Source organism: Ranitomeya imitator, chromosome 2 (genome assembly GCF_032444005.1).
Source record: "Ranitomeya imitator isolate aRanImi1 chromosome 2, aRanImi1.pri, whole genome shotgun sequence".
NCBI lineage: Eukaryota > Metazoa > Chordata > Amphibia > Anura > Dendrobatidae > Ranitomeya > Ranitomeya imitator.
The window spans coordinates 66,622,236-66,647,077 of NC_091283.1; the positions used below are offsets into that span (position 1 = coordinate 66,622,236).

General features: G+C 41.5%; 1 protein-coding gene across 8 annotated transcripts in view; it reads left to right on the plus strand.

The window, feature by feature from the left end:
* HTR2C (5-hydroxytryptamine receptor 2C) overlaps positions 1–24,842 on the plus strand; it is an 834,275-nt gene that overhangs the window by 403,616 nt on the left and 405,817 nt on the right. For all 8 annotated transcript variants that reach the window (XM_069746901.1, XM_069746897.1, XM_069746896.1 and 5 more), the window contains one exon: positions 5,036–5,156. The gene's annotated coding sequence lies outside the window, so the exon portion shown is untranslated. The remainder of the gene's footprint in view (positions 1–5,035; positions 5,157–24,842) is intronic.

Genomic DNA, 24,842 nt, shown 5'->3' on the forward strand with positions numbered 1-24,842 from the left:
ATGCTCCCTGGGCGGAGCAATTCTCTTCTTGGCTGCTGCTGCACACACCTGGCTCTGCACACTCCGCTGTGGTCCCTCTCTCTGGATTGCTGCAGGGCACACTGCTTCCCTCAGCGCAGCAGTCCCTGTCCTTCTTGTCTGCTGAAGCATGGACTGTTGCAGCACTGGTACTCTGTATGGGGATGGGGAGTGGAGCGCACCGCTCACCTGACTGCATGCTGCCCCAAATTGCTCTGCTGCACGCATCCTCTTTCTCCGCTCCCCTCTGTCAGCAGGAAGGTGTCCCTCACTAGCGCTTCCTTCAGGCAGCAGGGAAAGGTCCACCTTACTAATGCTTCCCGCGGGAACAGTGGATGCAGCCTCTCTAGCTCCGGACCCGGCACGTAGGTACCTGCTGTTTCGTCGTCAACCCTTACGCTGTAACTAGTGTAAATAAATATTTCACTTTTTGCATTCACATATGAGGGTGGCTATATTTCCCTAATGTTATATTGGACTAAGTCCTGTTCAGCGAGAACCAACCTACTTTTCTACTCCTTTTCCTGAGATAACAACCAAATGGGTTTGTCCACTACTCTGACAACCACTTCTCAATCAACATTTTTGCACCAGTAACATAACACTTATACTCACCAACGGTGTCAGTGGCATTCGAGCAACATTGACACTCGCTCACTTCACGTTATGTCCAATCAGCACTGGCTTCACTCTCCTCACTTTTGGATGTACCAGACATGAAGAGGAAATGAGCCGCCAGCCACAGCTGTGTCTCTTTCTTATTACCTAATTTGTCAGAAGGAGGAGAGAGTGAAGCCAGCACTAATTCAATTCAGGGCTAGCTTGACATAATCTTACGCAAGCCCCGGGAGTGCAAGTGCCGACACTGCTGGAATGGCACTGGCTCCGAAGGTAAATATAAAGTGTTGCTATTTTACTGGTGCAATCATGCTGATTAAGATTGACTTGTCCGAGTACTGGACAGCCCCTTTAATGAGGACTGTATTGCAATTTTCCAAAATTGTATAGTAGGTTAGGCATTTTATAAAATCTCATCCTTTCTGTCCTCTGCTGACCTTATTGAATATACACATTGCCAGATATACTATTTGAAACAGAGAATATAGGATTCGACTTCCCACCTCATATGCAAATTATGGAACCACATTGTTTTCAAATGAAAAAAAAAATCTGACTTTGTACAAGGAAAAATGACAGTTTGTTTTGCAATTCAACTAAAAAGCCGGTCTGCGATGTTACAGTGTCGGCTGAAAAACCGAGGTTGTAAAAACAATGTCAAGACAAATATTTCCCAGAATTACAAAGTTATGCACCATAATGCCTCAAGGACTAAGACTGTGCAGAATGTCTGGTTTTAGAGCCAGTGCAAGAAACAAGTTGTAACATAATACAGGTTGAAATTTATAGACTGTCCATAGAAAGATTTAAGATTTATTTTTTTATTTGTTTTACTCTTTGGGGAATTTGGTTTGTGCAGTCAGTCTGAATTAATCCCTTTAGGATCAAATAATGGCTTTATTGCTTCCATAAAGTTTTAAATACATATCTTGAAGCCTTTTCATGTAATCTAGATAATAATGTTATCTGGAATAAATGAAAACCCTGGAGTTTTAAAGAAAACAAGACTAGATTATAGTAATAGCAACGTTTCACCTTCCAGTAATTTCTGCTGAGTCCTCTTCATTCCTGCAGCTTGTGAAGCTATCCTGATCTCTACTACATTGCTATTTTCTCTCCCAAACACAGATATGAGATATAATCTAAAAATTCTTGCTTAATCAGGAAATCTGAACCATATTCAACCACAGTATGCAATATGTAAACTTTAAAGCGTTGCTCTGCGGAGTAAAAAAACGGTCACAAAGTTTTCAGATGGATTTAAAAAAAATTAAAAACAGAACTTGCATTAGTCTTTATCTGCTGCTTCCTTTCCGGTTGTGTGCAGTGCAGGGCAAGCCTTTACTTTCTGCTGCAGCAATGACATCCCATCACATGGATGCTGAAAAAAAGCATCCACACTTCATGATGCTGCCACCACTATGTTTGACAGTGGGGATGGTGTTTTCATGGTGATGTGCTGAGTTAGTTTTCCGCAACAAATAGCATTTTGCAATTAGCCCACCAACCAAAGGATTTAGGGGATCACTGCTCCAGCCAGTGATGAGCCCCAGTGGTCATTTTCTATTGTGATAGGACATAATCACTGTGGCAGTAAGTAGAGACTGATGGTTGACCCAGCAGCAACAGAATGATGTGGACAGGTGAATATTGACTTTTCTTTAACTCTTTCCACCAAAATGATGGAGCTGTCCATATTGTAAATGATTTTCAATAATATGACTTAAAGTTATATTAAAGGGATGGCACAGGCTGCTATTTGCAGCAGCAGTTGGCTGCTAAACATAGCTTAGCTTCAATTCCAGTACTTTATCCCCTCAGATGCCAAGGCTAATAGTGACATTGTCATGTGATGAGTTAAAAAGTGGTAGATCACTCCTTCTGTCAGTCCATTGGCACCCCAATAGCATGATCAGGGGGTGCCAATAGTTAAAGTGGCAACAAATATACCTAACAGTGTCTTCTGTGTCTGTGTCTAAACACTTGTTATAAGATCCAACTGGAGGAAGGGTCTAATAAGTGAACTGTCAGTGAAACAAATACATTGTACTACAGAGCATTGAAAAAGTATTCATTCACTGTGAACTTTTCCACATTTTTTCACGTTACGCCCACTAACTTAAATATTTTTATTTGGATTTTATGTGATTTATCAAAGTAGCAAGCATTTATGAAGAGCAAAGGAAATTATATATGGTTTTCTAAATATATAAAAACATAAATCTGAAAATTGTGATGTGCATTTGTATTCATCCTCCTGAGTCAGTACTTTGTAGGAGCACCTCTGACTACAATTACTGTTGCAAGTCTTTTGGGGTATGTCTGTACCAGCTTTTCACTTCTAGGGGCTGGGGTTTTTGCCCATTCTTTTATGCAGACTAGTTCTAGCTCAGTGAGATTGGATAAAGTTGTCTGTCAATAGCCATTTTCAATTCTTGCTACAGATTATCCATGGGATATAGGTCTGGACTGTGACTGGGCCATTCAAACACATGAACATGCTTTGATCTAAGCTATTCGATTGTAGCTCTGGCAGTATGTTTAGGTACGTTGGGCTGCTGGAAGATGAACCTACACCCCAGTCTCAAGTCTTTTGCAGCCTTTAACAGGTTTATGTCCTGTATTTAGTGTCATTCATCTTCCCATCATCCTTGACCAGCTTTCTTGACCTTGCTGAAGAAAACATCTCCACATCATGGTTCTGCTACCATTATGTTTGACAGTGGGGACTGTGTTTTCAGGTTGATATGCAGTGCTAGTTTTCTGCCACAAACAGCATTTTGCATTTAGCCCAAAAATTTCTACTTCATCTAAAAGCAGCACCTTCTTCCATGTGCTAGCTGTGTTCTTTGAATGGCTTTTTGCAAACTGCAAATGGGACTTATTATGCCTTGCTTTTAAAAATGGCTTTCTCTTTGCCACTTTTCTATAAAGGCTAGATTTTTGGAGTATACGACTAAGGCCACGTTCACACGTTCAGTATTTGGTCAGTATTTTACATTTAAAGGTGTCAGGCTACACCGGCTGAATACAAATGCACGTCAAAAAAATAATTTACTTTACACTGTACAAATACTTGCTACTTAGTGTTGATTTATCATATAAAATCGCAATAAAATGCATTTAAGTTTGGGGATGTAACGTGAAAAAGTGTGTAAAAGATCCCAGTTTCAATAAAGAAAAATTATGTATGAAAGGAGAAGAAATAAATTTTCTCAACTCATTTAGCACAATAGAATTTTAACTTTAGCCTCAGTCTTCTGTTCTCAGTCAGAGAAGAAGATGTATTGCTTCTTCTGTCGCACACTCCTCCGGCAGCTGCGGTATGTGTGCTTACAATACAGCTCTGTCATTTGAGACACAGATCTCAGGAGCCTTGTATCTTCATTCTGCAATCCACCCTTACATATGACTAAGAATGGCTGCAATTTGAATTACATGATGAGTCATTTTATTAGATGTTTGGAATACCCTTTTAAGGGGTGAATAATAATTCGGAAACCTGAAAAAAATGTTTTTTCTCCATTTTCCAAAATGTGAAGCATTTGTATTTTTATGTCAATATAGCTGTGACGGAGCTTGTTTTTTTCTGTGGCGAGCTGATGATTTTACTGATACAATTTTTGGAGTAGATTTGATTGCTTCTTAATGTATCTTTTGGCGTGGTTGTAGCAACAACAAAAATGCAATTTGCCATTCCAGTTTTTTTCTCTTTATGGCGTTTATTGATTGGGTTAATTTATTTCATGTTTTGATAGATCATACTTTTATGGACGAGTCAATGCTAAATATATATATACAGTATTTTTTTTTTCTTATTTATTGTAGTTCAGTCTCAGCCTGTTAACTTGTTCCTTCACACAGTTATATCTAAACATAAAAATAAGCTGTATTTCATCAATTATTATTTATAAAAAAGTATTATGAAGGAATCTTTGAAAGATGAATTATTGTGTTACTTCTCATTTTTATTTTTAGAAAAATAGGATCAGTTTGGTTCCTTGTTCTCATAAACACAAGTGTAATGGTACTTCATTTTGATAATACTGAAATGTGATTGCAGGGGCCAGGATCATGGGTGAATATCATCTCTGAGTACCTGTGAGGAGTTCTAGTGTGTTACAGAGAATTGCCTCTCTTTTGTCTTGGCCCTATCTCAAGGAGCCTACAAATTATCTTCTTACATATTGCCTTGACTTGTCAAAAGATTAAGTTAAATTATACTTTAGAAATATTAAAGGACGTAAAATGGAAACTTTAGTGTCTGGCCAATAGTTCGTTCTAGTAGCTTGTCATTATTTTTTGCTTATATCGTTTAATCTGTTTTCATCATAGACTCTAAAACTAGGGGACAATAAATTCTGCAGAAATAATATTACTTTATTCGATTGCTTTTAAGGAGGTTAACAGGATTTCGGGTGACAAACATTCTGCAATTCTTCATGGAATATAAAGAAAATTGGCCATCCGGAGGGCACCAAGCAGCAAGGACGGAATAGAATAAGACCATCCTCAATAAGGTAAAGCTTTAAATATTTGTGCTGCATTTTAAACTTTTTAAACTTTTTCAAAAAGTACCTGAGAAGTCAAAAGAAGAGCAATTTATTATCCACTTTTAGTGAAGGCGGACATTTTCCGATATTTCCTTTTAATTCACAAAAATATATAGAAGGGGTAGCCCTACTTTGGATATTGCTCTATGTAGGTCCTTATTTACTCATATATTATGCAAAAAATATACCTAATTATATACAGCATAGAGTATGGTATCTACATAACAAATAACAAGTTACTTAACTAGTTCAAGATAACGCCATTTTACCTTAATTTTGACCAAACATGATTTCGAGACTTTTCCTATAAGACTTCTAAAATGTTTGCAGTTCGCATATTCAAATAATTTTTGCAACTGTTTTGGTTATAAATGGGGACTAATCTTTATTACATTTGCATAGTCACAAATTCATTTTTATTTTTTACCACTATTAGATGATATTGGGGAATAATGAGGGAAGGAAATAAGATATGATCTATTTTTCCCTTTATCCTGATCACCTCAAAGTACCGCTAGAATACATTTTTATTGTGCTCTCTTTCATCTATTTTTAAATGTCACACACATGTTTTTTTTCCAATGATGATTCATAGTAGTGATTTGGAAATGTAGCGATTTTTTTGTGTTCCTCTTTTTTTTTATTCAATAATTCATTAATTAATTTATTCACTTATTTCACACTTTGTGATTCCCATGAGGTCAGAAAAGATTTTTCAAAGAGCATATCAATATTTGAATACATTTTTTACTTTGAATTCCACTGTAACTGGGGCTGATATATTAGCCCCAGTTACAAGGGAAATTCAGTTTCCTGGCTACATAACAGAGCTGATCTTTTTCTCTTAGGAACCAGCAGCTGCTGTTCCCTATCTGCACATGGCGAGCACGTGATTTCTATGTCATATCAGCTCTTCATATACTGTATGCACAGCAATTATTCAGCTCTGTGTAAACATATCAGGACTACAGAAATGGCTAAAAAAACACCTCTGTCTTCTCTATTGGGAGTTTGTTTGTGTCTTATTACTAGCTCCTCACTCCTGGAGCTGCACAATTATAATACATTTGTTACTATCAAATTATGTTTTAGAATGTCATAGAAATCAACCGTACAGAAGTTTCAAGTCTATAGGCAGTCTGCAAGTAATTAAGAAGTGCTACACAGTGCTAAAATTAATACCGCTATGCAGTGCTCAACTGATATCGCCATACAGTTATCGAACGATCAATACACAAAGTTCCTGGTGATAGTGACATGCTACAGCTAGATGCATTGTAACAGTAATAAAAAACTGATCTGAAGATTCATGGTGTTTGAAATCATTAGATTTTTTTAATTATATTATATCATTTTTATTTTTACGGTCTGGTCACGTCACCTACATTGAATATGGAGAACTCAATGAGAATCTCAGTGACTGCTGTGTATGTAGGAATTGAAAGAATAGAAAGACGCTTCCGTCTTCTTTCTAGTGTCCCTTACAATCGGGTCCTAAATACTTGTAACACCCAGTAATACTTAATTGGATACATTTTTTATTATTGGTCTGAAAGTATAAGCAGTGCTGATCACTATTCTAATAACACTGAATACCTGGGAGAGTACTATGCATCTATATACATTTAGAGGCATACAATGGTATAGTATGAATACATGGGAAAAAGATCAGGAGAGACCATATGCAATCCACCTATATAGCATCAAGAAGAGCTAGAGACATTCCATGTGTCACTGTATGGTGTCTTCATAGAGAGCTGTATTGTTCCCTCAAACTTTTGCTAGGAATGTCCTTACAATGCAGGCTGCATTGCACCAGCGGGATTTCTGTATGCCCAACCTGGTGCTAGATTTGGACAAGGGCTCCCCCAACCTTTTATGTATATATATATATATATATATATATATATATATATATATATATAGGTATACTAGATGGTGGCCCAATTCTAACGCATCGGGTATTCTAGAATATGCATGTCCACGTAGTATATTGCACAGCCACATAGTATATTGCACAGCCACGTAGTATATTGCCCAGCCACATAGTATGTTTCCCAGCCACGTAGTATATTGCCCAGTCACGTAGTATATTGCCCAGTCACGTAGTATATTGCCCAGCCACGTAGTATATTTCACAGCGACGTAGTATATTGCACAGCCACGTAGTATATTGCCCAGTCACATAGTATATTGCACAGCCACGTAGTATATTGCCCAGTCACATAGTATATTGCCCAGTCACGTAGAATATTGCCCAGTCACGTAGTATATTGCCCAGTGACGTAGTATACAGCACAGAGCCACATAGTATATTGACCAGCGACGTAGTATATTGCCCAGTGACGTAGTATACAGCACAGGGCCATGTAGTATATTGCCCAGCCACGTAGTATATTGCCCAGTCACGTACTATATTGCACAGAGCCACATAGTATATTGCACAGCGACATAGTATACAGCACAGAGCCACGTAGTATACAGCACAGAGCCATGTAGTATACAGCACAGAGCCATGTAGTATATTGCCCAGTGATGTAGTATATCGCCCAGCCACGTAGTATATTGCCCAGCCACGTATGTCACAGGTTAAAAAATAAAAAATAAACATACTCACCTAATGATCCGAGGGCCCCTTTTAGTTCTAACATACTCACCATTCTCGTCGCTGCTCCTCAGCGTCCTGTCTCTCCGCCTCCTGGGATCCAACGGTGCTGTCCCGATGCACGTGCGGCCACCGCCATCTTGCGTTCCCAGGATGCATTGCGAAATTACCCAGATGACTTAGCAGTCTTGCGAGACCACTAGGTCTTCTGGGTAATTTCACAATGCATCGCCGGGAACGGAAGATGGCGGCAGGCGCGAGTGGATCGTCGGACAACGGAGGGTGAGTATAGCAGGTTTTTTGTTTTTTTATTATTTTTAACATTACTTTATTTACTATTGATGCCGCATAGGCTGCATCAATAGTAAAAGGTTGGGGGGACACAGTGTTAATAGCGGCGGTAACGGAGTGCGTTACCCGCAGCATAACGTGGTCCGTTACCACCAGCATTAACCCTGTGTTGGCGTTGACCGGAGGGGAGTATGCGGGTGACAGGCACTGACTGCGGGGAGTAACGAGCGGCCATTTTCTTTCGGACTGTGCCCGTCCCTGATTGCTCCTGGCAGCCATGACAGGCAGCTGCCGAGACCAATCAGCGAATGAATAACCGTGACAGACAGAAGGACAGACAGAAGGACAGACAGAAGGACAGACAGATGGAAGTGACCCTTAGACAATTTTATATATATATATATATATATATATATATATATATATATATCCCCTATCCTGGTATATCTGCCCCTTTTCCTGCCTGGACACTATCCTGGTATATATATATATATATATATATATATATATATCCCCATCCTGGTATATATTTTCCTTATCCTGATATATATCCCTTATCCTGGGCCCCATCCTGATAATATGTCCCTTATTCTTGTATATGTTCCTTATCCTAGGCCCCATGCTAGTATATGTCTCCCGTTCTGCCAGTTTTCTTTAATGTATTGAAAAAAAAAACTATACACATCTTCCCTCTGTTCTCCTGTAGCATGGTGTCCTTTTCTGAATCTGGCAGCATACAACTGACGAAAGCACATGACATCTCTTCCATGCGCCTCCAGTCATGTGCACACTGATATCAGATGCTGGCCTCTGATTGGCCGGCAGCGTGTATTATCTCTCACGAACCCAATGTGTCTTTGCGCTAGAATACACTTCAACTGGATGTGCGTCAGAGGACACACATCCAGTTGAAGTTTCTGCAGGTGTCAGTGGGCCACCACCTGCACGGCCATTGACATGGTTCTGACCTCTGTGACTGATTTTGTTAAGCCCCCATTTGTCAGGACAGCCCATAGCTAACTGTTGGACATTTCCTGGTCGGAAATGCAATATTACATGGTTGACATTTAATGGCAGTCCACGCAGAAAATAGATCAAGTCTACTAAAAAACCTACCTAATCGGGTATATGGACACAGTGCCTTAGTGAAGCAACCTCTTGATACTAGTCTAAAGTTTTGAAGAAATAATCAAAACTTTGTAACTCAAGCAATTTATTTTTTCTTGCAATGTGTAGCTATACTGTATGATTTATTGAAAGTTGGCCAACAGGTGCTAATAATGTTACTTAAAAACTAAATGACTGACCTAGATACATTTTAGTACACTCTACGTTCCATCGCTAGGAACATTAGGGATTTCTAGTGGGCATTAATTAGCAAGACGTAAATGACTGATTTTTACATAGAATATTTATATGACAGAAATAATAAATTTTAAGAGCAGCTTGTAAGGTCTGCACAGCAACAGGTGCAACTAGTACAACATTTTAACTGGAATAAACTCCGGCTCTGATATCATTTCTCACGACACATTGATGGTGGGCAGCTACATTTAGAAAAAAAAATGTTTCTATAAAAAGAAAGAACTCCAGTTTTATTTGATGTCAGCATAGCAATGAATAGCAACATGTCCTTGCGTAGAACTGCAATCGCCAAATATAACTTCAATCGCAAGTAAAATGGTATTACATTTATTTCTGCAGAGTATTTCCTTTTACATATAATTGGATGTTCTTGGTTTTAATAGTGCTGAAGTCTAACTCTTCGGAATATTTTGTTGAAATTAAAAGAAAAATATTCAGATATATAAGGATTATCTAACCGTTGCATGTGGGTAATGCTGTTACATCTAATTAGTGATATTATAAAAAATTGAAAAAAATGATACACAGTATTTATACATATACACATTATTTATATAGTATTTGTTTCCTTTTATATATGTTTATGTGTTATTTTTCTTATTCATTTGAATAAATTCAAGTTTTTGAAATATTTTTTTTATTTTATTTTTATCAAACAACTATATTATAAAATATTTGGTAGATGGCACCCCAGAGAGAATCAAGAGGTATGGCACCATGTAAAAGTATAAAAGGGGTGAAATAAGTATTAAACACATAACCAATTTTCTAATTAAATATATTTCTAAAGGTGCCATTGACATGGAATTCTCACTATTATTTACGGATATTTTAGGGGTTACATGCTGTATTTAGTAGGTCTATATGAATGTTCCTTGACTTAAGGTGCTGTGGGTTTTCACTGGAGATGATTTTACCACTGGCACTGAAAAGGTTGAAAGCAGTGATAAATCTGTAGCATTTCCACAACAAATCCTATGGGTAAATTCACACATTGTGGATTTTGTTGTGGAAAGTTCTGCAACAGTTCCCTTCATCTGAAATAGTTCCGAATCGAACGCATTTTTAATCATAGAAATTTATGCAGCAAAATGTGCTGCTTGGGAATTCACCCTGGAGGTAGGTCTTTCAGATGCCAGCGTACCAGCTGAGATTTTCAAGCAGAAGACGCTTCAAGAACATGCCGTCGATGTTTTTCCCGAAGCATCTTTCAGGTCATTTTCGGCGGTGGCTTTACTCTTTTTTTTTCAATTTCTTATAACTGCTTCATTTTTTTGGAAATCTGAAGTTGTTAAAAGAAACTTGAAATCCTGAATAAGTGCAAAGCAAGTCGTTTTTACATTGCTATGCCTATGTCTTTCTTTACAAAGTTTATAAGTGATTTTTCAGGCGGATTACAGAGTGTACCCACCTGAAAAAGATGTCACGTGCACATTCCCTTAGGATGTTTTTTTTTTTTTTGGGGGGGGGGAATGCTGAATTTTTTATGCTAAACTGTATACAAAAAGAATTTTCCATTCCTTTTGGCTCTTAAAGCACCACTCTAGCGTTTTTTAATTGTACAGCTGGAGTGGTGCTTTATTAGTAATTCCCTTACCCCTTGTCCCATACTTACCTGCCACCTACTTCATTATTTTCCAGTGTCATACCCGTTGGACTAAGGTTACTTTCACACTAGCGTCGGAATCTCCCCATCGCAATGCGTCAGGCAGAGATTCCGACGCTAGCGTTTGACGCACTGCACAACGGGTGCAGCAGATGCATTTCTCCGGCGCATCCGCTGCCCCATTGTGAGGTGCTGGGAGGTGGGGCGGAGTTCCAGAAGCGCATGCGCGGTCAGAAAAAGCGGTCCGTCAGGAGAAAAAAACGTTACATTTAACGTTTTTTGCTCCCGGCGGTCCGCCACAACACGGCGCAACCGTCGCATGACGGTTGCGACGTGTGGCAAAGCGTCGCAATGCGTCGCCAATGTTAATCTATGGGGCAAAAACGCATCCTGCAAACAACTTTGCAGGATGCGTTTTTTGCCATAAACGACGCATTGCGACGTCTGGCAAAAAACGCCAGTGTGAAAGTAGCCTTAAGGCGAAAAGTGACATGTCGGAAGCTCCAGTGTTTCATCGAGCTGCGTGTAGGTTACTTTTCAATACAAGTCTATGAGAGCCTTGTTCTGGCCTCATTCTGGGTCTCATAGACTTGGATTTAGAGCTTGTGACATTGCTTCTGATTTCCGGCAAGTCATAAGCTCTGCTAACAAGATGACGTAGCGGAATCGAAGCGGTGCTGAAAAAGGGTGAAGACACCAGAGGGTGAGTATATTACCAGGGGCTGGGGACTTACATTTATAGCGCCACTCTAGTGCTGAAAAAAAATGCTGGAGTGGTGAATTTTGGTAAATTTTCCAAAAACACTGCAGTGTATAAATATATTTTCATCTGGGTTTTTCGAGCAGTGTCAACAGGCTGAAGTAGTTTTATATTATGTAGAAATGGAAATTTGTAGCGCTGTATGATTTGGGAGAAGAATCAACCCATATACCTCATATTAATCTTGTATTATAAGAAACTCTTTAAATATGTTACTCTAGAATTTGACTTTTTGTTGTATCAGGATAACAAAACAATCAAAAGTAATGCAAATGAGATTTCTTCCATTTCTGAATTTTACCCTTTTTTGGATTATAAAAAGTATTGCTGTCTCTCGATTTCTAATTTTGGATGAAATGTAATTTTATCCTTGTAAAGTTTGCATTATAGCAACTCCCACGCCAGTTAATACATTCAAAAAACATGAAGAAAGAAACCTATCTGCATAGAAAAATGTGTGTGGTAGGAACATGCTGAAGAGAAGGATAAAATAAGATTATACTGTGTTTAGAAATTGTGTTTGCAACTTTCCACTTCTCAAGTGGCAATTGATTATAGCACTCGGAATACAGTGAGAGCAGCTTTATACTATTTTAGTTGTTTTTTGTTATACAGTATTGAGGTTTTATTGAAATTGTTTAAGTAGATAAGCCACCAGATTTCACAATATAACATGCATAGATTATCACATTGCTCTGTTATACAAGATGAGACCAGTGTACTTACTTTGAAAATTTATATTAAATTCATGGTTGTATTATCCTTTTTGAAGGACAGGCCAAGAGGTCAGTGAGGAGTGTATTATATTCTTGGATTTCTCAGAAAAAAAAATTAAGATAATTCATCAATTGTCATTGAATAAATGTGCTGTAAATATAATTTCAATGAAATATTTGAGAATTTGAATCACAGCTAGTGTTGAGCATTCCGATATTGCAATATCGGGTATCGGCCGATATTCGCTGTATCGGAGTTCCGATACTGAGTTCCGATACTTTTACAATATCGAATACCGGAATCGGAAGTTCCCATATTGCAATGAGCCAGTTTTATTCTATTCAGCCAATGAGGATCCTAAGAAGTGTGGGCACCTCCTGTTTGGCATGTTAGCCATGTTAACTAATGGCATGGCTGTGATTGGCTGCTCAAATGATGTCATGATGGAGTGAGTGCGTGACCATCGGGTCTCTGTGCGGGCCTGCCGGGGGTCTGTACGGGCCTCTCGAGAGTATGTACGGGCCTCTCGGGGGTCTGTGCGGCCTGCTGAGGGTCTGTATGGGCCTCTCAGGGGTCTGTGCGGGCTGCCGGGGGTCTGTAGGGGGTCTCTCGGGGGTCTGTGCGGCCTGCCGGGGGTCTGTTCAGGCCTCTCGGGGGTCTGTGCGGGCCTGCCGGGGTCTTTGTGTCTGTGTGCAGGCATCGTCCGATGGGACTACAAGTCCCATCGGGCTATGCCTGCTACAATGACAGTGATTGACACATTAGCCAATGATGGGACAATAGTAGTCCCATCATCCGGCTAATGTGTTGAATGTAAAAAAGAAAAAACACAAACATACATACTACATACAACATACTACATATATACTACATACATACTGCATACATACAACATACATACATACTACATACATACTACATACATACAACATACTATATACTACATACATACTACATACATACATACATACAACATGCTACATACATAACACATACCACATACATACAACATGCATACAACATACTACATACATACAACATACATACAACATACGACATACATACAACATATACACTACATGCATACATACAACATCGAACATACATACTACATACATACAACATACTATATACTACATACATACAACATGCATACAACATACATACAACATACTACATACATACGACATGCATACTACATACATGCAACATATTACATAAATACAACATACATACTACATACAACATACTACATACATACATACAACATACAAACATGCTATATACATACTACATACATACACACTACAATACATACATACAACATACATACATACTACATACATATTACATATATACTACATACATACTACATACATACTACATGCAATACATTCACACATTACATACAATACAAACATACAGACATACAGTACATATAATATAGAGTACATACTCACCATCACTTGTCACTTTGTTCCCCGAAGCCAGTGTCATCTGTAAAAAATATTAAATTAACAAACAAACAATATATTCCCTGATCCGCAGAAATCCATGAGTCTCCCATGACGATCTCTTGTGGAGAACAGCAGCATCAGCTGATGCGACCGCTCTCTAGCGGCTCCAGGAAGACAATTACGGGAGAAATGTATGTATGTAGTATGTTGAATGTATGTTGTATGTATGTAGCATGTATGCAGTATGTATGTAGTATGTATGTAGTTTGTATGTTGTATGTATGTAGTATGTTGTATGTATGTTGTATATATGTAGTATGTTGTATGCATGCTGTTTGTATGTATTATGTATGTAGTATGTTGTATGTATGTAGTATGTATATAGTATGTATATAGTATGTATGTTGCATGCATGTAGTATGTATGTATGTAGTATGTATGTTGTATGTATGTAGTATGTATGTAGTGCGTATGTTGTATGTATGTAGTATGTAGTATGTTTGTGGGTTTTTTTTTACATTCAACACATTAGCTGGATGATGGGACTACTACTGTCCCATCATTGGCTAATGTGTCAGTCACTGTCATTGTAGCAGGCATAGCCTGATGGGACTTGTTGTTAGGAGTCGAGTTTCCTCTGCTGCACAGGGGGAATCTCGATCCGTGTCTGCTGTTGTCTCCCATTCTGCATCGGCCGCAGTGGAGCCTGCTCAGCGGAGACGTCGGTCCCAGCGTCTCACTGAGACTGATACTGTGCAAAGGGTTACTACTGCCTCTCCAGGCTCTGCTATTGTACCCTGCAATGATCTGCGGCGAGCAGGCTTTTCTGGGACTAAGTCCTGCTTTGCACACACTGAGCATGCCCAGGGCAAGATCTCTCAGTGGAGATCTAGGGTCACATGCTCAGGTACTGCAGCAACTTCCATTGGTCCTTCTTGAAAGGTCCTGTAGGTGCTAGGACTAAGTCCTGCTTTGCACACACTGAGCATGCCCAGGGCAAGATCTCTCAGTGGAGATCTAGGGTCACATGCTCAGGTACTGCAGCAACTCCATTGGTCCTTCTTTGAAAGGTCCTGTATGTGCTGCAACTATTTAAGGCTCGCATGGCTGCACGGCCATGCGCTAGTATCAATTTATGTATGAGCTCAGCGCCAGTGTGGTCATGTTTTGTATGCAGTCAGGGACCCGGCTGAAATAAGCCCCTAGAATGCTGGCATCTCCGGCAAGGAGGTTTGTGTGTGTGTATTCAGGGACCCGGCTGAAATAAGCCCCTAGAATGCTGGCATCTCCGGCAAGGAGTGTTATGTTTTGCATTTGACTGCGTGACCACCATCTGCTCTATTGAGTAGCTGTGTGCCTCTGTGAGCCAAACAGGGCACAGCGTTATCTTTGCTAACAGACTCTGTGAAGTAACAGAGTCTGTTTATACCACTATATAGTACCGCCATACCTAGCTGCAGGTGCTTTCCTGCACGGTGGATCCCGGGTTGCGAATGCACCAACTGCCTCTAATAAATATATATTCGGTGCGTTCCGCCAATCCTAACACTTGTAGTCCCATCGGACGATGCCTGCACACAGACACAAAGATCCCCGGCAGGCCCGCACAGACCCCCGGCAGGCCCCACAGACCCACAAGAGGCCCGTACAGACCCCAAGCAGGCCTGCACAGACACCTGAGAGGCCCGTACAGGCCCCCAGCAGGCCTACACAGACCCCAAGAGGCCCGTACCGACCCTCGACAGGCCCGCACAGACCCCCGAGAGGCCCGTACAGGCCCCGGCAGACCCATACAGACCCCCGGCAGGCCCGTACAGACCCAGAGAGGCCCGTACAGACCCCTGGCAGGCCGCACAGACCCCTGAGAGGCCTGTACAGGCCCCGGCAGGCCCACACAGACCCTCGAGAGGCCCGTACAGACCCCCGGCTGGTCCGCACAGACCCCGAGAGGGTCACAGACACGCACAGTCTCCGCCCACGCACCTCCCACACTCTTCCCCCCTCCTGAACTGAATGTACAAGGAAAGAAAGGGTTTATTTTCATTCTGATATTTGTGTCCTATTGACTTGCATTGGTTTCCGGTATCGGAATCGGCGATACCCGATATTTTTTGGGTATCGGTCCGATCCAATCCGATCCGATATTTCCGAATATTGGAAGGTATCACTCAACACTAATCACAGCAGATTCACACATCTCTAATAGACACGTTATTGACACGTTATTGACAAACATGATGGTTAGGGTTCATGCCATCACCCAAGAAAGCATAGCAAATAACAGTGCCCAGTAGCATTTTCTTGGACTGTCACATTTTTTATGAAACAATGCTGGCAAATTTACGGTATACAGGTCTGAATAAGGTAGGTTTTACACAAACCTAGCCCACAAATGGGTGTTTCCTGTTAGGACCAGGGTAGGTACTAAGTGGACTAAGGCTAAGACACCAAAAGGCTTTAAAAATATTTTAATAGTGCTGAGCATCTGGCATATTTCTCAACATTTACATTTTAATGGTGGTGGAAGGGAACCAGCACAAGAACACTTTTCAACATTAACTGTTGGCATGTAAGATGGCATTCAGCTATCCGCGGGTATACTGCATAAGGAGCTATGAATGATACTCAGCAGTCCCAGTCCTGCCCTAGCAGTTAGCATAGTTAATGATAAACAGATACATCCCTTAAAATTCAAATTCTCCAGCTTCACCGAGTTTTTTGCAAAAATTTGATGCGTCGACAATTGTTTACCAAAAAACAAAATTACTGCAACCCCGTCAATTAGCCTAAAAAGACATGTGAAAAGTCCTCCATTCAATTTAAATAGCTGTTGGTCAAACAATGGTTTGGAAAATTAGTCATCCAACATCTATCTTGGCCGAATCTCTTATACACATGAACGATCTAACAAGCAATCTTGTGAGAGAGCCGCCACCAGACTTCTCGGGTGCCAGCTTATGTCTTGTAGAAAAAAAAATTGGAATTGCAAAATTGCATATGCCGGCTCCTTAACGACTCCAATATCATCTGTCGGTGGAGAGTCGAGGGACCCCATACACATTAGACTGTTGGCTGAACCCATCGATATGGTGCGTCCAGCTGATATTAGTCTAAAGTGTATGGGAGCCATAACATTTTGACGTTTCCTATGATTATATTCAACCCATTGCAAGTTCTTTAACACAAATAAAGCCTTAGTAATGTGAAAGTGACATTAACATAGATGTTGTAGGTAAATGGATGTTAACCAGTAGTATTTTACAGCCTCTATTCTTCTTCACAGCTGTGCTATCTGTACAATTTCTTCAATGTTTTATGACTTTCTCTCTCTATTTCTATGGCTATGTAATGAGCTGTGTTGTCCTTTTAATATCCTGATTAGGAACATGTGTGCTGTTCTCCGTGCTTATACTTTCATACAAGCTATAAGAGACTCCCTCTATTGGCTGTGTTTTAGCATGTGATAGCTGCAGGGTCTTTTTTTGAAGCCTGACTGACTACACCCATGTAAACCTTCTCTGGCTGATGCAATCTTCTGGAATGTTTAAAATGGCACAGGCCATTTTTGACGACTCACGAAAAGGAAATCACAAGTATCCGAATTTGCCTAGTTTAACAAATTCCTTAAAAAATTAGGATTAATTTGATTTGTATCAAATCTTGAATAAGGGCATATTGTATTCTTGAAGTTAGTCATGATATAATTCATGCACATGTAAATGCATTAAATAACATAAAAACCCCTCAAAACATAATTCTAAGAAAGAGTGCCCGAGAAAGTACTTCCTAAAGCATATTAACCTGGTAATAGAAATAATTGGTATTTATATTTTTTTAATTAAACAATTAACCCCTTCATGACCCAGCCTATTTTGACCTTAATGACCTGGCCATTTTTTGCAATTCTGACCAGTGTCCATTTATCCATGGACAAATTATTCTGACCAGTTTGTCCATTTGTGCACGCCCTCATCATTTCCCGCCTTGACTACTGCAACATCCTTTTCTGTGGCCTCCCTGCTAACACCCTTGCACCTCTCCAGTCCATCCTTAACTCTGCTGCCCGACTAATCCATCTCTCTCCTCGCTACTCCTCCGCTTCCCCCCTCTGCAAATCTCTTCACTGGCTCCCATTCCCTCAGCGTATCCAGTTCAAATTGCTAATACTGACCTACAAAGCCATCCACAACCTGTCTCCTCCATATATCTCTGAACTAATCTCTCGATATCTTCCCTCACGTGACCTCCGGTCCTCCCAAGACCTCCTTCTCTCCTCCACACTTATTCGCTCCTCATCCAATCGCCTCCAAGACTTCTCCCGAATATCCCCCATCCTCTGGAACTCTCTGCCCCAACACGTCCGACTATCAACCACAGTCGGATCCTTCAGACGGAACCTGAAAACTCATCTCTTCAGGAAAGCCTACAGCCTGCACTGACACCGCTGCTGCCTCATCACCAACGAAGCTACCGCCTCACCAACACCGGAGCTACCGCCTCACCAACACCGGAGCTACCGCCTCACCAACACCGGAGCTCCTGCAACCCTCAACCTACTGTCTCCTTCCCCATAATCCTGTAGAATGTAAGCCCGCAAGGGCAGGGTCCTCGCCCCTCTGTATCAGTCCGTCATTGTTAGTTTGTTTACTGTATGTGATATTTGTAACTTGTATGTAACCCCTTCTCATGTACAGCACCATGGAATCAATGGTGCTATATAAATAAATAATAATAATAATAATAATAATAATTTATGAAGTAATAACTCAGGAATGCTTCAACGGATCCTAGCGGTTCTGAGATTGTTTTTTTGTGACATATTGGGCTTCATGTTAGTGGTAAATTTAGGTCAATAATTTTTACGTTTATTTGTGAAAAAAATGTAAATTTTCAAATTTGAATTTACAAGAGAGTTATGTGACACAAAATAGTTAATAAATAACATTTCCCACATAGTTACACAGTTACATAGTTATTAAGGTTGAAGGAAGACTTTAAGTCCATCTGGTTCAACCCATAGCCTAACCTAACATGCCCTAACATGTTGATCCAGAGGAAGGCAAAAAAAAAACATGTAAGCTCCACATTGGGGAAAAAAATTCCTTCCCAACTCCACATACGGCAATCAGACTAGTTCCCTGGATCAACGCCCTATCAAGGAATCTAGTGTATATACCCTGTAACATTATACTTTTCCAGAAAGGTATCCAGTACCCTCTTAAATTTAAGTAACGAATCACTCATTACAACATCATACGGCAGAGAGTTCCATAGTCTCACTGCTCTTACAGTAAAAAATCCACGTCTGTTATTATGCTTAAATCTTCTTTCCTCCAGACGTAAAGGATGCCCCCTTGTCCCTGTCTCAGGTCTATGATTAAAAAGATCATCAGAAAGGTCTTTGTACTGTAATGTATATGTATACCTTAAAATAAGATCACCCCTTAGTCTTTGTTTTTCCAAACTAAATAGCCCCAAGTGTAATAACCTATCTTGGTATTGCAGACCCCCCAGTCCTCTAATAACCTTGGTTGCTCTTCTCTGCACCCGCTCCAGTTCAGCTATGTCTTTCTTATACACCGGAGACCAGAACTGTGCATAGTATTCAAAGTGTGGTCGAACAAGTGACTTCTATAGAGGTAAAATTATGTTCTTCTCATGAGCATCTATGCCTCTTTTAATGCATCCCATTATTTTATTTGCCTTTGTAGCAGCGGCCTAACACTGGCCACTGAATATGAGTTTGTCATCCACCCATACACCCAGGTCTTTTTCATTGACGGTTTTGCCCAGAGGTTTGGAATTAAGTACATAGTTATACATCTTATTACCTCTACCCAAGTGCATGACCTTACATTTCTCCCCATTAATGCTCATTTGCCATTTATCAGCCCAAGCTTCTAGTTTACATAAATCATCCTGTAATTTAAACTTGTCATCCCCTGTATTGATTACCCTGCAGAGTTTAGTGTCATCTGCAAATATTGAAATTCTACTCTGAATGCCCCCTACAAGGTCATTAATAAATATGTTAAAAAGAAGAGGGCCCAATGCTGCCCCCTGTGGTACCCCTGTTATGAACTGGTGATTCAGAAACACAATGGACCTAGTGGTTAAGAGCACACAAAGTGACCTGATAGTTACTAATAACATAGGACGAGCTCTGAGACGTGGGAACTCTGCTGACCGCAATCCCTAATCCTATCACACCACACTAGAGGTAGCCGTGGAGCGCTCCTGACCAGACCTAGGCGCCTCGGGCACAGCCTGAGAAACTAGCTAGCCCTGAAGATAGAAAAATAAGCCTACCTTGCCTCAGAGAAATTCCCCAAAGGAAAAGGCAGCCCCCCACATATAATGACTGTGAGTAAAGATGAAAATACAAACACAGAGATGAAATAGATTTTAGCAAAGTGAGGCCCGACTTACTGAATAGACCGAGGATAAGAAAGATAGCTTTGCGGTCAGCACAAAAACCTACAAACAACCACGCAGAGGGCGCAAAAAGACCCTAAGCACCGACTAACGGTACGGAGGTGCTCCCTCTGCGTCCCAGAGCTTCCAGCAAGCAAGAAAAACCAATATAGCAAGCTGGACAGAAAAAATAGCAAACAAAAGTAACACAAGCAGAACTTAGCTTATGCAGGGCAGACAGGCCACAAGAACGATCCAGGAGAGAGCAAGACCAATACTGGAACATTGACTGGAGGCCAGGAACAAAGAACTAGGTGGAGTTAAATAGAGCAGCACCTAACGACTTAACCTCGTCACCTGAGGAAGGAAACTCAGAAGCCGCAGCCCCACTCACATCCACCAGAGGAAGCTCATGGACAGAACCAGCCGAAGTACCACTCATGACCACAGGAGGGAGCTTGACCACAGAATTCACAACAGTACCCCCCCCTTGAGGAGGGGTCACCGAACCATCACCAGAGCCCCCAGGCCGACCAGGATGAGCCAAATGAAAGGCACGAACCAGATCGGCAGCATGAACATCAGAGGCAAAGACCCAGGAATTATCTTCCTGACCATAACCCTTCCACTTAACCAGGTACTGGAGTTTCCGTCTCGAAATACGAGAATCCAAAATCTTCTTCACTATATACTCCAACTCCCCCTCAACCAAATCTGGGGCAGGAGGATCAACGGATGGAACCACAGGTACCACGTATCTCCGCAACAATGACCTATGGAATACATTATGGATGGAAAAAGAAGCTGGAAGGGTCAAACGAAAAGACACAGGATTAAGAACCTCAGAAATCCTATATAGACCAATGAAACGAGGCTTAAACTTAGGAGAGGAAACTTTCATAGGAATATAACGAGACGACAACCAAACCAAATCCCCAACACGAAGTCGGGGACCCACACAGCGCCTGCGGTTAGCGAAACGTTGAGCCTTCTCCTGGGACAATGTCAAATTGTCCACCACATGAGTCCAAATCTGCTGCAACCTATCCACCACAGTATCAACACCAGGACACTCCGAAGACTCAACCTGCCCTGAAGAGAAACGAGGATGGAAACCATAATTGCAGAAAAACGGCGAAACCAAAGTAGCCGAGCTGGCCCGATTATTAAGGGCGAACTCAGCCAAAGGCAAAAAGGACACCCAATCATCCTGATCAGCAGAAACAAAATATCTCAGATATGTTTCCAAGGTCTGATTGGTTCGTTCAGTTTGGCCATTTGTCTGAGGATGGAAAGCCGAGGAAAAAGACAAATCAATGCCCATCCTAGCACAAAGGGCTCGCCAAAACCTCGAAACAAACTGGGAACCTCTGTCAGAAACGATGTTCTCCGGAATGCCATGTAAACAAACCACATGCTGGAAAAAAAATGGCACCAAATCAGAGGAGGAAGGCAATTTAGACAAGGGTACCAAATGGACCATCTTAGAGAAGCGATCACAAACCACCCAAATGACCGACATCTTTTGAGAGACAGGGAGATCCGAAATAAAATCCATAGAGATATGTGTCCAGGGCCTCTTCGGGACCGGCAAGGGCAAAAGCAACCCACTGGCACGAGAACAGCAGGGCTTAGCCCGAGCACAAATCCCACAGGACTGCACAAACGAACGCACATCCCGCGACAGAGACGTCCACCAAAAGGATCTAGCCACCAAACCTCTGGTACCAAAGATTCCAGGATGACCCGCCAACACCGAACAATGAACCTCAGAGATAACTCTACTCGTCCATTTATCAGGGACAAACAGTTTCTCCGCTGGGCAACGGTCAGGTCTATTAGCCTGAAATTTTTGCAGCAGCCGCCGCAAATCAGGGGAGATGGCAGACAAAATTACCCCCTCTTTGAGAATACCCGCCGGCTCAGGCAAACCCGGAGAGTCGGGCACAAAACTCCTAGATAGGGCATCCGCCTTCACATTCTTAGAGCCCGGAAGGTACGAAACCACAAAGTCAAAACGGGAGAAAAACAGCGACCAACGAGCCTGTCTAGGACTCAACCGTTTGGCAGACTCGAGATAAGTCAAGTTCTTGTGATCAGTCAAGACCACCACGCGATGTTTAGCTCCTTCAAGCCAATGACGCCACTCCTCGAATGCCCACTTCATGGCCAGCAACTCTCGATTGCCAACATCATAATTACGCTCAGCAGGCGAAAACTTCCTGGAAAAGAAGGCACATGGTTTCATCACCGAGCCATCAGAACTTCTTTGCGACAAAACAGCCCCTGCTCCAATCTCAGAAGCATCAACCTCGACCTGGAACGGGAGCGAAACATCTGGCTGGCACAACACAGGGGCGGAAGAAAAACGACGCTTCAACTCCTGAAAAGCTTCCACAGCAGCAGAAGACCAATTGACCACATCAGCACCCTTCTTGGTTAAATCAGTCAATGGTTTAGCAATACTGGAAAAATTATTGATGAAGCGACGATAAAAATTAGCAAAGCCCAGGAACTTTTGCAGACTCTTCAGAGATGTCGGCTGAGTCCAATCATAAATGGCCTGAACTTTAACAGGATCCATCTCGATAGTGGAAGGGGAAAAAATGAAACCCAAAAATGAAACCTTCTGAACACCAAAGAGACACTTTGACCCTTTCACAAACAAAGACATGGCACGCAGGACCTGGAACACCATTCTAACCTGCTTCATGTGAGGCTCCCAATCATCCGAGAAGACCAAAATATCATCCAAGTATACAATCAGGAATTTATCCAGGTACTCTTGGAAGATGTCATGCATAAAGGACTGAAATACTGATGGAGCATTGGAAAGCCCGAATGGCATAACCAGGTACTCAAAATGGCCCTCGGGCGTATTAAATGCTGTTTTCCATTCATCGCCCTGTTTAATATGCACAAGATTATACGCACCACGAAGATCTATCTTGGTGAACCAACTAGCCCCCTTAATCCGAGCAAACAAATCAGACAGCAGCGGCAAGGGGTACTGAAATTTGACTGTGATTTTATTTAGAAGGCGGTAATCAATACAAGGTCTCAACGAACCATCCTTCTTGGCCACAAAAAAGAACCCTGCTCCCAATGGCGACGGCGACGGGCGAATATGACCCTTCTCCAAAGATTCCTTTACGTAACTCCGCATAGCGGCGTGCTCAGGCACAGACAAATTAAACAGTCGACCTTTAGGAAACTTACTACCAGGAATCAAATCGATAGCACAATCGCAATCCCTATGCGGAGGTAGGGCACTGGACTTGGGCTCATCAAATACATCCCGGTAATCCGACAAGAACTCTGGGACCTCAGAAGGGGTGGATGATGAAATAGACAGAAATGGAACATCACCATGTACCCCCTGACAACCCCAGCTGGACACAGACATAGATTTCCAATCCAATACTGGGTTATGGACTTGTAGCCATGGCAACCCCAACACGACCACATCATGCAGATTATGCAACACCAAAAAGCGGATATCCTCCTGATGCGCAGGAGCCATGCACATGGTCAGCTGGGTCCAGTACTGAGGCTTATTCCTGGCCAAAGGCATAGCATCAATTCCTCTCAATGGAATAGGATACTGCAAGGGCTCCAAGAAAAACCCACAGCGCCTAGCAAACTCCAAGTCCATCAAATTCAGGGCAGCACCTGAATCCACAAATGCCATGACAGAATAGGATGACAAAGAGCAGATCAAAGTAACGGACAAAAGAAATTTCGACTGTACCGTACCAATGGTGGCAGACCTAGCGAACCGCTTAGTGCGCTTAGGACAATCGGAGATAGCATGAGTGGAATCACCACAGTAAAAACTCAGCCCATTCCGACGTCTGTGTTCTTGCCGTTCAGCTCTAGTCAAAGTCCAATCACATTGCATAGGTTCAGGTTTATGCTCAGATAACACCGCCAAATGGTGCACAGTTTTACGCTCACGTAAGCGCCGATCGATCTGAATGGCCAAAGACATAGACTCATTCAGACCAGTAGGCATAGGAAATCCCACCATGACATCCTTAAGGGCTTCAGAGAGACCCTTTCTGAAAATTGCTGCCAGCGCACATTCATTCCATTGAGTGAGCACAGACCACTTCCTAAACTTCTGACAATATATCTCTACCTCATCCTGACCCTGACACAGAACCAGCAAATTTTTCTCTGCCTGATCCACTGAATTAGGTTCATCATAAAGCAATCCGAGCGCCAGAAAAAACGCATCAATATCACATAATGCAGGATCTCCTGGCGCAAGGGAAAATGCCCAGTCTTGAGGGTCGCCACGTAATAAAGAAATAATGATCTTAACTTGTTGAACTGGGTCACCAGAGGAGCGGGGTTTCAAAGCCAGAAACAGTTTGCAATTATTTTTGAAATTCAGAAACTTAGCTCTATCTCCAGAAAATAAATCAGGAATAGG